This window comes from Microcaecilia unicolor, chromosome 2, assembly GCF_901765095.1.
Source record: "Microcaecilia unicolor chromosome 2, aMicUni1.1, whole genome shotgun sequence".
In the NCBI taxonomy this organism is placed as follows: Eukaryota; Metazoa; Chordata; class Amphibia; order Gymnophiona; family Siphonopidae; genus Microcaecilia; species Microcaecilia unicolor.
The window spans coordinates 11,498,222-11,513,144 of NC_044032.1; positions in this window are offsets into that span (position 1 = coordinate 11,498,222).

Below are 14,923 nucleotides of genomic sequence, written 5' to 3' on the forward strand. Positions count from 1 at the left end.
GACAGCTCTCACTCTGTTCATTCCCCCCCCCCCCGGGGCAGATTTTTTAACAGAAGCTGATCATCCAATCAGAGAGCTCTATTTGAATGCAGATTAAAATACAGACACTCATGGGAATGTTTAGTGAAAAACACCGGACTAATTTGCATATGATTTAAACAAATCTGAGCATATGACAACCAAGTACAGACTCCCAGCACCTGAATTCTGCAATTAGATTTAAGGCAAATACTTTTAAAACTTATTTTTAGAACTTTTAAAATTTCAGGTTCTCTTTAATTTGAATGCTGTTTCAAGCTCTGAAACTCACCCTGACTGAGGATCTAGCCCCAAACTGAAGCATAAATAGCAATCTGGTTGTATTCTCACATAACTTGGTAACTTGAAGAGCGTGCCTGCCTCAATTAATACTGCTCCTTTGCATGAAAAGGGGAGGGCAGCGGAGATAGGAGAATCACAAGTTCAGGTGAAAGATTTTGCAAGTGAGCAGACGCGGTCGGTGGCCCAACTGTTTGGGGAGGCTAAAGGGTTAGGGGTGGGACCAGAGGCGGGGCTTACATCCATAATTGTCTGACAACAGAAAAAAAATAAGTCACAATTAATACCTTTTATTAAATTTAGATATTAAATATGTATCATATGTCAAAGAATAAAGTGGTTGCTCAAAGCATGTACTAACCACAATTGCTCAACTGCAAAACACTATGCACAAATTTGTGCAAAAATACACTCATAAACCTTACTGTACCATAACACTGGGCAGATCCTAATAAACCAATATACCACCCATACGGAAAATGCAGACCGTCAACAATATGAAACAAGGGATCATAATATCACAATGCTCATGTAGAGCCACAAAACACCCTTTTAGGGTGGAAAGTGTTCACAATGAGCTCATTTTATGAACGACTATATGTAGATCCTTCAAGAGGTAGTGTGTCATGATTTAGGCTCTAAAACCCTTTCTGATGATTTGGTGCCACCTCAGTAAGGCCAATACACAATCTCTCCACTGCAAAACACTATACACAAACTTGTGCAAAAACACACTCATATAGCCTTACCAAACCATAACAGTACTAAATCCAAGGACAGGAAGAGCTAAACCTTATGCGTGGAAAGGCAGCACTGTAATTACAAGGGGGCTCTAAAACTCCAGTGCACAACCTAGTGAAAAAAAAAAAAACCCCAAAAAGGGCTGAAAATACTACACGCTAGCAGAATACTGCACCTTGATCACACATGAAAAACACATGACACAACAGATATGAAGGCAAAATACTGAACTGGAAAGTTACCTCAAGAAGTCAGACTCAGCATGCAGCAATACTAGAAAAATTGAAATTTACATGCAAAACATCACAGATGCACATTTCCAAAAGCTGACATATTCCAGTTAATAAATTCTGAATAAAATACTTTTTTCTACCTTTGTTGTCTGATCATTTAGTTTTTCTATTTGCTTTGGTCCCAGTGTCTTCTGTTTTATGCAGTGTCTTCTTTCCATTTGATATTTTTTCACTCACCATGTCCACCATCCTCCTGTGTCCTTATGCGTCCTGTCTACCATCTGTAGCCCTGTCCCTATCCTTCAGTATCCCGATCCAGCTCTTATATTCAACAGTTTTCCCTCCATCCATATCCAGCATTTCTCCTCACTCCCCTCCATCCATGTGCATATACTTCCCTCCCCTCCATCCATGTCCAGCACCTTCCCTCTTTCTCTCCTACCATGCCATCCAGTGTTATCCCTCTTTCTCTTTCCATCCTTCCACCCATTATCCTCTCCCAATCCTTCCGTCCATTGTCTTCCTCTAGAAGAAAGGGGAGATAGCCAGGGACATGGAAAAAAAGCAGGGGAGAGCCAGAAAGAGATGGGGAGAGAAAGAGTGGCCATAGAAAAGAGCAGAGGAGAGCCAGGGACATGGGGAGACCCTAGCTGTCAGACTGAGAAATGCTGGCTGGATGAAAGGAGGGAGAAAAAGGAAAAATGCTGGAAGGAGGGAAGAAACTGGTAGGGAGGGAAAGAGGAAAGACACTGGAAGGATGGGGTGAGAGAGGACATGCTGAATGGAAAAGGGTCAAGAGAGAACTGTCTTGACCCTTTTCCATTCAGCATGTCCTCTCTCACCCCATCCTTCCAGTGTCTTTCCTCTTTCCCTCCCTACCAGTTTCTTCCAGCATTTTTCCTTTTTCTCCCTCCTTTCATCCAGCCAGCATTTCTCAGTCTGACAGCTAGGGTCTCCCCCAGTTTCTCCCCAGCAGCTTCTCTCTCTTTCTCTCTCTCCTGCCCATGTCCCCTCTTTCTCTCTCCATCTCTTTCTGGCTCTCCCCTGCTTTTTTCCATGTCCCTGGCTCTCCCCTGCTCTTTTCCATGGCCCCTCTTTCTCTCTCCATCTCTTTCTGGCTCTCCCCTGCTTTTTTTCCATGTCCCTGGCTCTCCTCTGCTCTTTTCTATGGCCCCTCTTTCTCTCCCCATCTCTTTCTGGCTCTCCCCTGCTTTTTTTCCATGTCCCTGGCTCTACTCTGCACTTTTCCATGTCCCTGGCTCTCCCCTGCACTTTTCCATGGCCCCTCTTTCTCTCCCCATCTCTTTCTGGCTCTCCCCTGCTTTTTTTCCATGTCCCTGGCTCTCCCCTGCACTTTTCCATGTCCCTGGCTCTCCCCTGCACTTTTCCATGGCCCCTCTTTCTCTCCCCATCTCTTTCTGGCTCTCCCCTGCTTTTTTTCCATGTCCCTGGCTCTCCCCTGCACTTTTCCATGTCCCTGGCTCTCCCCTGCACTTTTCCATGGCCCCTCTTTCTCTCCCCATCTCTTTCTGGCTCTCCCCTGCTTTTTTTCCATGTCCCTGGCTATCCCCTGCTTTTTTCCATGTCCCCTCTTTCTCTCCCTATTGCTCTCTGGCTCTCCACTGCGCTGGCCATGTCCCCTGGCTCTCCCCTGCTTTTCTTCTCTCTCCGCCTACCTTTTCCAGCCAGTGGCCACGTTCCCTTCTTTCCCTCCAGCCCGGGCCTCTTTAGCTGACAGAAGAAGAAAAAGAAGCGCGGGGCCGCAGCAGCGTTCAGACATGCGCTGTCGGCTCTGCCGGTCCTCTGCCCCCGGAACGGGAAATTGACATCACGGGGCAGAGCCGACAGCGCATGTCTGAACGCTGCTGCGGTCCCGCGCTTCTTTTTCTTCTTATGCTGGCTCCGAGAGAAGCGGCGGCAGCGGATCAGCTGCATAGATGTCGTTCCTGGCTGCCGCTGCGCTGCTCAATAGAAGCGGCGGCAGCAGCAGAAGATTTTGTCAGGAGTCTCGGCAGGGCCGCGGGGAAGGTCAGAGCTGGGCTGGGGAGGCTTAGCCTCCCCAAGCCTCTTATACGGGGCGCCTACTGGCGCCCCTCGAAGGCAAGCGCCCCCCTGCGGCGCTTACCTTGCTTACTGCATCAGCACGGCCCTGTCGGCTCCCGTGTGCCCCAGTCCTCCTGATCCCAGCCTGACCCAGTCCGCTGATCCAGCTTCTCCCTGCTTGCTCCAGTCCTTCGGCTCCAGCGTCTTCCAACTCGTTCCAGTCCTCATGATCCCTGCTTGTTCCAGTCTGCCCGATCCAGCGTGTTCCAGCTTGTTCCAGTCCTTCTGATCCCAGCTTGTTCCAGTCCGCCTGATCCAGCTTTCCACCTGCTTGTTCCAGTCTATCGGCTCCAGTGTGTTCCAGTCCGCCTGATCCCAGCCTGATCCCAGGCAAGCAGTCCGCTGATCCAGCTTCTCCCTGCTTGCTCCAGTCTGCTGATCCAGCGTCTCCCTGCTTGCTCCAGTCCATCGGCTCCAGGGTGTTCCAGCTTGTTCCAGTTTTCCCCCTGCTTGTTCCAGTCTATCGGCTCCACTGTGTTCCAGTCCGCCTGATCCAGCTTCTCCCTGTTTGCTCCAGTCCACTGGCTCCAGCATGTTCCAGTCCGCCGGATCCAGCTTCTCCCTGTTTGCTCCAGTCCACTGACTCCAGCATGTTCCAGCTCGTTCCAGTCCTCCTGATCCAGCTTGTTCCAGTCCGCCGATCCAGCTTTCCCCCTGCCTGTTCCAGTCCCATCGGCTCCAGTGTGCCCCGGTCCGCCTGACCCAGCTTCTCCCTGCTTGCTCCAGTCAATACGCTGCAGCGTGTTCCAGCTTGTTCCAGGCCTCCTGATCCCAGTTTGTTCCAGTTCGCCTGTCCCAGCTTCCCCCGCTTGTTCCAGTCCATCGGCTCCATCGTGTTCCAGCCCGCCTGATCCAGCCAGCATGTTCCAGCTCGTTCCAGTTCTCCTGAGCCCAGCTTGTTCCAGCCCGCCTGATCTTGTTCCAGTCTATCGGCTCCAGTGTGTTCCAGTCCGCCTGATTCAGCTTCTTCCTGCTTGCCCCAGTCCACCGGATCCAATGTGTCCAGCTAGTTCCAGTCTGCCGATCCAGCCTTCCCCCTGCTGTCCATAGGCTCCAGTGTGTTCCAGCCTGCCTGATCCAGCTTCTCCTTGCTTATTCCAGTTCATCTGCTCCAGCGTGTTCCAGCTCGTTCCAGTCTTCCTGATCCCAGCTTGTCCGTCTACTCATCCTGACACAGTTCATCTGTTCCTGCTTGTTCCAGCTTGTCCATCTGTTCCTGCCTGTTCCGGCTTGTTCCAGCTTGTTTCAGCTTGTTCCGGCTTGCTCCAATCCATCTGCCTGTTAACACATCGAGTAACCTGCCTGCCTGCTTGCGAGTCTCTCAGCCATTGACTTACCTACCTGCCTGCTAGCTTATCAGCCATTGCCTTACCTAATCGCCAACCCAAAACCTAGCTTCAAGCCCTATCCATCTGCTTAACACCTCAGTCACTATATAGTCACCTGTTACACCTCAGTCACCACCTATGGCCCCTGTCCATGTTCTTTTCCTTGCCCTGTCCCTCCCTAATCTTCTTTCCCCCCTACTCCCACTGTCTACCATTAGAACCCGCTGCCCTCCCACCCTGCCCGCCACCGCAATACCCTATTCACCTCCATCCCTCACCTCACCATCCCTCTTGTCCCCCTCCTCCTTCCTGGCTCTCAACCTTCAGCACTTCCTTCCTGCCATTAACCCATCCCCATTCCTCCTAAGTACACCCCGTCTTCGTCGCCTTCGTCGCCCAACCTCCCCCACCCTCCTCCGCACTCTCTTGCTCCTCCTCCTACTATCCGCGGGAGACATTAACCCTAATCCAGGTCCCCCTCACCTGTCCCCGTCCTATCCCTGCGAACGATCCCGGGACGTCTCCAATCTCATCTCTATTCCCCTCCCCTTCTCATGCACCTTGTGGAATGCCCACTCAGTCTGCAACAAACTGTCTCTCACCCATGATCTCTTTATCTCTCGCTCCCTTCAACTGCTCGCCCTAACCGAAACCTGGATCTCCCCGGAAGACTCTGCCTCAGTTGCAGCCCTCTGCCATGGAGGCTATCTCTTCTCCCACACGCCCCACCCAGTTGGCCGCAGCGGAGGCGTTGGGCTACTACTCTCACCCTCCTGTAGTTTCCAACCCCTCCACCTACCGCAGTCTCACTGCTTCTCATCCTTTGAAGCCCATTCCATCCGGCTATTCTACCCGCTACCACTCAGAGTGGCTGTCATTTACCGCCCCCCTGATAAATCCTTCCCTTCCTTCCTCACCGACTTTGATGCTTGGCTCTCCGTCTTTCTTGACCCTTCATCTCCGTCCCTCATTCTCGGAGACTTTAACGTACACGCTGATGACCTATCCGACCCCCATGCTTCTAAGTTCCTCACCCTAACATCCTCCTTCAACCTCCAGCTGTGGTCCACCACCCCTACTCACCGTGACGGCCATTGTCTTGACCTCGTCCTCTCCTCCTCCGGCTCACCCTCCAATTTCCACGTCTCAGCTCTTCCTCTCTCCGATCATCACCTGATCACATTCACACTTCTTCACCCCCCCTCCACCCCGTCCAACTTTAACCACCACCTCCAGGAACCTCCAGGCTATTGACCCCTCCACCTTATCATCTACTATCTCTAATCTCCTCCCCTCCATCATGTCCTCCGAAACTGTCGACAAAGCGGTCTCCGCTTACAATACCGCTCTCTCCTCTGCTTTGGACACCCTTGCACAATCCATCTCCCGTCCCACTAAGCGCACCAATCCCCAGCCCTGGCTGACTCCTTGCATCCGTTACCTTCGCTCCTGCACCCAATCCGCTGAGCGCCTCTGGAGGAAATCTCGCACCCTTTCTGATTTCCTCCACTACAAATTCATGCTATCCTCCTTCCACTCCTCCCTATTCCATGCAAAACAGGACTATTACACCCAATTGACCAATTCTCTCAGCTCCAACCCTCGTCGTCTCTTCACCACCCTTAACTCCCTCCTAAAAGTGCCCCCCGCTCCTACTCCCCCTTCTCTCTCTCCTCAATCACTGGCCGACTACTTCCGCGACAAAGTGCAAAAGATCAACCTTGAGTTCACGACCAAGCCACCACCTCCTCTTCACCCTTTAACCCTCTCCCTCAACCAACCTACCCAGGCCTCTTTCTCCTCCTTTCCTGAGATTACTGAGGACGAAACTTCCCGCCTTCTTTCCTCCTCGAAATGCACCACCTGTTCCTCTGATCCCATCCCCACCAACCTACTCAACACCATCTCCCATACTGTCACCCCCTCCATCTGTCGCATCCTCAACCTCTCTCTCTCCACTGCAACTGTCCCTGACACCTTCAAGCACGCCGTTGTCACACCTCTCCTCAAAAAACCTTCACTTGACCCTACCTGCCCCTCCAACTACTGCCCCATCTCTCTTTTACCCTTCCTCTCCAAAATACTTGAGCGCACCGTTCACAGCCGCTGCCTTGATTTTCTCTCCTCTCATGCCATCCTTGATCCACTTCAATCCGGTTTTCGCCCTCTGCACTCGACAGAAACGGCACTCTCTAAAGTTTGCAATGACCTGCTCCTGACCAAATCCAGAGGTCACTACTCCATCCTCATCCTCCTCGATCTTTCCGCCGTGTTTGACACTGTCAATCATGATTTACTTCTTGCCACGCTGTGCTCTTTTGGGTTCCAAGGCCCTGTCCTCTCCTGGTTCTCCTCTTATCTCTCCCACCGCACCTTCAGAGTACACTCCCACGGATCTTCCTCCACTCCCATCCCACTATCTGTTGGAGTTCCCCAGGGATCTGTCCTTGGACCCCTTCTTTTCTCAATCTACACCTCTTCCCTGGGCTCGCTGATCTTGTCTCATGGTTTTCAGTATCATCTTTATGCTGATGACACCCAACTATACCTTTCCACACCTGACATCACTGCGGAGACCCAGGCCAAGGTATCGGCCTGTTTATCCGACATTGCGGCATGGATGTCCAACCGTCACCTTAAACTGAACATGCTCCTCGTGTTTCCTCCTAAACCCACTTCTCCTCTTCCTCCACTCTCTATCTCAGTTGATAACACCCTCATCCTCCCCGTCCCATCTGCCCGCAACCTCGGAGTCCTCTTCGACTCCTCCCTCTCCTTCTCTGCGCATATCCAACAGACTGCCAAGACCTGTCGCTTCTTCCTCTTCAACATCAGCAAAATTCGCCCTTTCCTCTCTGAGCACACCACCAGAACTCTCGTCCACGCTCTCATTACCTCTCGCCTTGATTATTGCAACTTACTCCTCACCGGCCTCCCACTCAGCCATCTATCCCCCCTTCAATCCGTTCAGAACGCTGCCGCACGTCTTATATTCCGCCAGAACCGATATACTCACATCACCCCTCTCCTCAAATCACTTCATTGGCTTCCAATCAGATATCGCATACAATTCAAGCTCCTCCTCCTTACCTACAAATGCACTCAGTCTGCGGCTCCTCACTACCTCTCCTCCCTCATCTCCCCCTATGTTCCCGCCCATAACCTCCGCTCACAGGACAAAGCCCTTCTCTCAGTACCCTTCTCCACCACTGCCAACTCCAGGCTCTGCTCATTCTGCCTTGCCTCACCCTATGCCTGGAACAATCTTCCTTTACCCATACGCCATGCCCCCTCCCTACCCATCTTCAAATCTCTGCTTAAAACTCACCTCTTCAATGCTGCCTTCGGCGCCTAACCGCTTGAGAAATATAGAATGCCCCAATCTATCCACCCTATCAGATTAACTGTTCACTCGTCCTCTAGATTGTACACTTGTCTTTAGATTGTTCTCTTGTCTTTTAGATTGTAAGCTCTAAGAGCAGGGACTGTCCTTCTATGTTTAAATTGTACAGCGCTGCGTAACCCTAGTAGCGCTTTAGAAATGTATGTTAGTAGTAGTAGTAGGAAAGAAAGGAAGAAAGAGAAAAGAAATGGAAAGGAAATCTAGGCAGATGCTTTAGCAGAAAACCAGTTAGAGATTATACGGGACAGACTGAAGGTCTATCAAGCCCAGCATCCTGTTTCAAACAGCGGCCAATCCAGGTTACAAGTACCTGGGAAGATCCCAGAACAGTACAGTACATTTTGTGCTGCTTATCCTAGAAATAAGAAGTCCATTTTAATTACTTATGGACTTTTTTTTTTTCATTTTCATGAAGTCTTTATTGATAGGTAATACATAGAATCTGAAACTTAGCACATCTTGCAGGTCACATTACAGTCCATATAGGCAAAACACAAGTTTCTGGCAATATAGCGAACAATTAATACAAAACATGATGATGCTCCCAATACAAACCAAACGAACACATCTGACTGCGCTAATGCGCTTATAGAGCTATTCAGAATAACCATTGCCCAGACCTTTTTAAAATCCCACTAAGCTAACTGCTTTTACTACATTCTCTGGTAACAAATTCCAGAGTTTATTACACGTTGAGTGAAGAAATATTTTCTCTGATTCGTTTTAAATTGACTACTTTGTAGCTTCATTGAATGCCCCCTAGTCCTAGTATTTTTGGAAAGAGTAAAAAAGCGATTCACATCTACCTGTTCCACTCCACTCATTATTTTATAGATTTATTTATTTATTTGTTGCATTTGTATCCCACATTATCCCACCTCTTTGCAGGTCTCTATCATATCTCCCCTCTCCAAGCTGAAAAGCCCTAGCTGCTTTAGCCTTTCCTCATAGGGAAGTGGTCCTAACTCCTTTATCATTTTCGTTGTCCTTCTCTGTACTTTTTCTAATTCCACTATATCTTTTTTGAGATGCGGTGACCAGAATTGCACATAATATTTGAGATGTGGTCATACCATGGAGCAATAAAAAGGCATTATAATGTGGAATCTTGATTATGTATCTATAGTTCAGGTTCATCTTTCCCACAATGCATCACTTTGCACTTGCTCACATTAAACGTCATCTGCCATTTTAGATGTCCAGACTCCCAGTCTCATAAGGTCCTCTTGTAATTTCTCAGAACTACTACTACTACTACTTATCATTTCTATAGCGCTACTAGACGTACGCAGCGCTGTACACTTGAACATGAAGAGACAGTCCCTGCTCGACAGAGCTTACAATCTAATTAGGACAAACAAGAGATAAGGGAATATTAAGGTGAGGATGATAAAATAAGGGTTCTGAACAATTGAATAAGGGTTAGGAGTTAAAAGCAGCATCAAAAAGGTGGGCTTTTAGCTTAGATTTGAAGACGGTCAGAGATGGTGCTTGACATACCGGCTCAGGAAGTCTATTCCAGCCATATGGTGCAGCAAGATAAAAGGAACGGAGTCTGGAGTTAGCAGTGGAGGAGAAGGGTGCAGATAAGAGAGATTTACCCAGTGAACAGAGTTCCCGGGGAGGAATGTAGGGAGAGATGAGAGTGGAGAGATACTGAGGAGCTGCAGAGTGAATGCACTTATAGGTCAATAAGAGGAGTTTGAACTGTATGTGGAAACGGATAGGAAACCAGTGAAGTGACTTGAGGAGAGGGCTAATATGAGCATAACGACACTGGCGGAATATAGGAGACAGATGGCTAAGTGGGAGAACTGTGAGAAACAAGTTGCAATAGTCTAAGTGAGAGGTGATAAGAGTGTGGATGAGGGTTCTGGTAGTGTGCTCAGAAAGGAAAGGGCGAATTTTGCTGATATTATAGAGAAAGAGACAGGTTTTAGCAGTCTGTTGAATATGTGCAGAGAAGGAGAGGGAGGAGTCTAATATGACCCCAAGGTTACGAGCTGATGAGACAGGAAGGATGAGAGTGTTATCCACAGAAATAGAGAATGGGGGAGGAGGAGAGATTGGTTTAGGGGGAAAAATAAGAAGCTCAGTCTTGGTCATGTTGGTCTTGCGATTTAACAACTTTGAATAACTTTGTGTCATCAGTAACTTTAATTACCTCACTAGTTACTCCCATTTCTAGATCATTTATAAATATGTTAAGAGGTGTGGTAGCTGTGTTATCCTGTTAGAATATCAATGAAATGCTTTGATGTCTCCAGACATACCTCCCTCCCACCCTGCAGACTGCTAAAGTAATGTTTGAATGTTTCACTTATATTGTAAGGAGGAGGTAGAGGGAAAGCAGAGAAGAGCTGACAGGGGCAGTAAGCCTAGAAAGGAAGAGCACTCTCTGCCGGGAAAAGGGGGTAGGAGACTTGCAAGAAAGGAAGAAAACTACAGAACCCAGCAGCACTTGCAAGGGAGGAGGGAACATGAGAGACAGCACTCCATCTCCCAGCAGGCAGAAAAGTCAGGAGGTGATTGGGAGATGGAGGATAATCAAGTGGAGGAGCAGCACCTGGGAGAGAGGGTGGGGAAGACTCCATGGAGTGGGAGGAGATTGAGCTAGAGAAGAACAGTGAAAATGTCATGAAGGAGGCTGAACAAGAGCAAATGGAGTTCTTCTGCTCAGGACAAAGGGTAATTACCTGAAGAAGGTCAGTCTGGACATTTTTGTGGGAGGTTGTCAGAGTGTTGGTGTCGGACAAGCGAGGGTGGAGAAAATGCCTCTATCTCCTAGGCAGTAGGAGAAAGTGAGTAGAGGAATTGACTGATTCAAAGGTTTATTTCAAGTTGTTTTGGAGTTCCAAGACTGAACTGTTGGGGATTGTTGGGTGGGGGGAAGAAGGGAAGCAAAGTGCACAGAGACCAGCAGCTGTAATACAGAGGACATACTATTTTCCCGCTGGTTGTGCTCTGGAATAAAGTTCTCTGCAGAATAAATAGTACTGTGAATTACTTTTTTGCAAGTGAGCAGGAACAGTTCCGCTTAGGAGATGGATTAGCCCCAATTGTGTGGGCGAAGAAGGACAGCTCGGAGAGGTGCTAAGTTGTGCGCAGACCACACGGAGAGGTGTTGAGCGGAGAGCGGACAGCACGGAGAGGTGTCGAAACAAGAGCGGACAGCACGGAGGGGTGCTTGCTGACAATATATACCATCTACTACCACATTTGCTTATTTCTGATCTGACGAAGAAGGGCAACCTTCGAAAGCTAATCAAAAAATGTATTAAGTTATCTCCAATAAAAAAGGTATCATCTTATTTTCTTTTCCATGTTTTATTTTGTTTGATTTCTATTGATAAATATGTTAAAAAGCAGTGGTCCCAGTACAGGGGAAAGGGAATGGGACTTGATATACTGCCTATCTGTGGTTTCTTGCAACTACTTTCAAAGCGGTTTACATATTATATACAGGTACTTATTTTGTACCAGGGGCAATGGAGTGTTAGGTGACTTGCCCAGAGTCACAAGGAGCTGCAATGGGAATTGAACTCAGTTCCCCAGGATCAAGGTCCACTACACTAACCACTAGGCTACGCCTCCACTCATTCCACCAATAAGAGCCAACCTCATCAGTGATGTCACAGTGGCTTCGTTGCCCGATACTTGGCTCACTTCTGATATTGTGATGTCATAAGGGAAAGGGGGAAAGGGAAATAGGACTTGATATACTGCCTTTATGAGGTCTTTGCAACTACATTCAAAACGATTTACATATATTCAGGTACTTATTTTGTACCAGGGGCAATGGAGGGTTAAGTGACTTGCCCAGAGTCACAAGGAGCTCCAGTGTGAATCGAACTCAGTTCCCAAGGATCAGAGTCCACTGCATTAACCACTAGGCTACTCCTCCACCCCACTATCTACCCTCCTCCATTGAGAATACTGACCATTTAACCCTACTCTTTGTTTTATATCTTGTAACCTACTACTATAACTACTAATTATCATTTCTATAGTGCTACATAATAGAGCACTACCCTCTATCCCATGACTCTCCAATTTCCTCTGTAGTCTTTCAAGAGGTACTTTGTCAAATGTCTTTTGAAAATCCAGATATCGACCAGCTCACCTTTATCCACATGTTTGTTCACCCCTTCAAAGAAATGTAATAGATTGGCGAGGCAAGATTTCCCTTCACTAAATCCATGTTAGCTTTTCTCATTAATCCATCCTTCTGAATATGCTCTATAATTTTGTTCTTTATAATAGTCTCTACCGTTGTGCCCAGCACTGATGTCAGGCTCACCAGTCTATAATTTTTCAGATCACCTCTGGAACCTTTTAGGTTTTAATGTTTTATTGATGACATTTCAACAAAGTACAGTCCATTATCCATGTACACACAACTATAACAATAGAGATGGTCCTCGAAAGATGAATTGTGAGCTTACAACAAATTGCCATCAACTTTTTCATTTTATATCCCCAACTCCTCTCTTTAATATTAGAGATGTTCCTATGTCATATGCAGCATGGTTTATGAATGACTGTACAGAGAATTCTCATAATCAGAACTAACTCAGAAACATTTAATCAGTTACAGGCTCTTGCTTGCAATACGTGGTATTCCCTAAAACCACCAATCACTTAGTTATTATCCCCCTCTGTAACTTATATGGTCCCTGGACTTCTATATAGTACAACAATTGCAATTTATAGCTAGTCCTACTCATATTTTAACAATCAATTTGTTATCAGTCTGTATCGTTGTAACATAACTGCCTGTCCGGAAGTCTCCCATCCTTTGCAGGCAACCCCCAACTTATGTTGTTAATAACTGTAACAGACAAATTCAACTATATTAAACATAGTATATAACTCTTTTTTATGTTTGTACCTTCCAATTAAACCAACACTCGAAGAAACGTTTTTATACAGCAACTTAGGAAACACCTCCTCTGAGTAACCTTTCCCCCCTTCCCTTGATCTCTCCCCCTTACCCTCTCTCTTCTATCCCCTATCGGATTGGTATGTGTGTGAATAAAGGCCGAAATGCATATCTTTGACTGCTATCTTGTCATAACGTGTTAAGTATAAGGCTCCGTCCTCTATGTGTTAATGTGTCCAACACCAACCCCCAAAGTGTTAGAAAACGCGCCTTGCGGCGGCATGAACTTTTTGCCTCTTTTGCTTCCCATGTCATCAGTAGGTGTGTCTGGTTGCGCCAATGCCAATATTCAGGAGGTTTATCTGAAATCCAAGATTGTAATATGCATTTTTTCGCCACCAGACATAGTTTACGACAGAGAAGTATCTCATCTGCAGTTAAGCCCCGAAATGCTCCTGGACAGTCCAATATCATTGCAGAGGCGTACCTGCTATTCTGCATGATATTAATGAGTTCAAGTAGTTTACTATCCTCCGCCAGTAGTTCCTAATCGTTGTACACTCCCAAAATGCATGGTAAAAAGTATTATCCCTAAGATTGCATTTCAAGCATTTTGGTGTAAGAGTCCCTCCAGTTCGAGATAATTGAGCTTGTGTAATATAGGCTCTATGTAAGACTCGGAATGCACATTCCCTATAAGCGGCTCCACTTATGAATCGGGGAATACTTTTAATATAGGCCTCAATATCCCAGTTAGATAGGTCTGCCCCCGTGTCTGCCTCCCACCGCCGCCGGAGCTGAGGAAACCCCATCCGCGGAGTCAAGGTCCACAGTTGTTTCTGAAGTTGCGAGATTGATGGGGCTTCATCTGAGATGTGATCAAAAAATTCCTGAATTTCCTCACCTAATTTAAATTTAAGCGCTTCCCCATCCAGGGACTGAACATAATGCCTAATCTGACCACAGCTAAAGGTATACCTCCAGTCTCCCCCCAATGTAAGCTGTTCAAGAGTTTTTAATTTCCCTCCTCCATCTAAAATCGTTTTCAAACATATGAAGCCTTTTTCCTCCCACTTTAGGAAGGCTGGATTTTCCAGTCCTGGTGGGAACATCAGGTTTCCCCGTATAGACAACAATTCTGATATGCTCGGGTTACCCCCCCCCCCCCCCCCCCAGTTTCCTTGCCAAACTGCTCCACGCCGCTCGTAAAGGCGACAAAAGTACGCTATGTTTCAACTTCTTTGGCAGGAGAATGTTATCTGCACGCATCAAAGCAATCAAGTTATAAGGACTAAAATAAGCTTTTTCTAGCTCTAAAGGAGAATGTATGTGCGAGGAGAATACCGTCTCTCACCACCCTTAACAGGCTAGCAAGGTTGTAATATTGTAAATTAGGGAGACCAAATCCTCCTTGCTGCCAGGCCCCCAACAAAAAGTGCATCTTAAGTTTAGCTTTTTTCCTTGCCCAACTCACCTCTGAAACCTTTTAAAAAAAATCAGTGTTACCATGTTTGATTTTAAAGATAAATTACATATTGCTAACAATAGTTCTACAAGTTCATTTTTCAATTCTATCAGTACTCTGGGATGAATACCATCCAGTTCAGGTGATTTACTACTCTTCAGTTTGTCAAAATATGGCCATTACATCCTCCAGGTTTATAGCAATTTCATTGTTTCTCTGACTCATCAGCTTTGAATACCATTTCTGGCACCGGTATTTCACCCAAAAGTCTTCCTCAGTTGAGACCGAAGCAAGGAATTCATTTAATCTCTCCACTATGGCTTTGTCTCCCCTGAGAGCCCCTGTTACCCCTCGGTCATCTAGCAGTCCAACCAATTCTTTTGCTGGCTTCTTACTTTTAATATACGTAAAAAAATTGTACTATATGTTTTTGTCTCCAACGCAATCAGT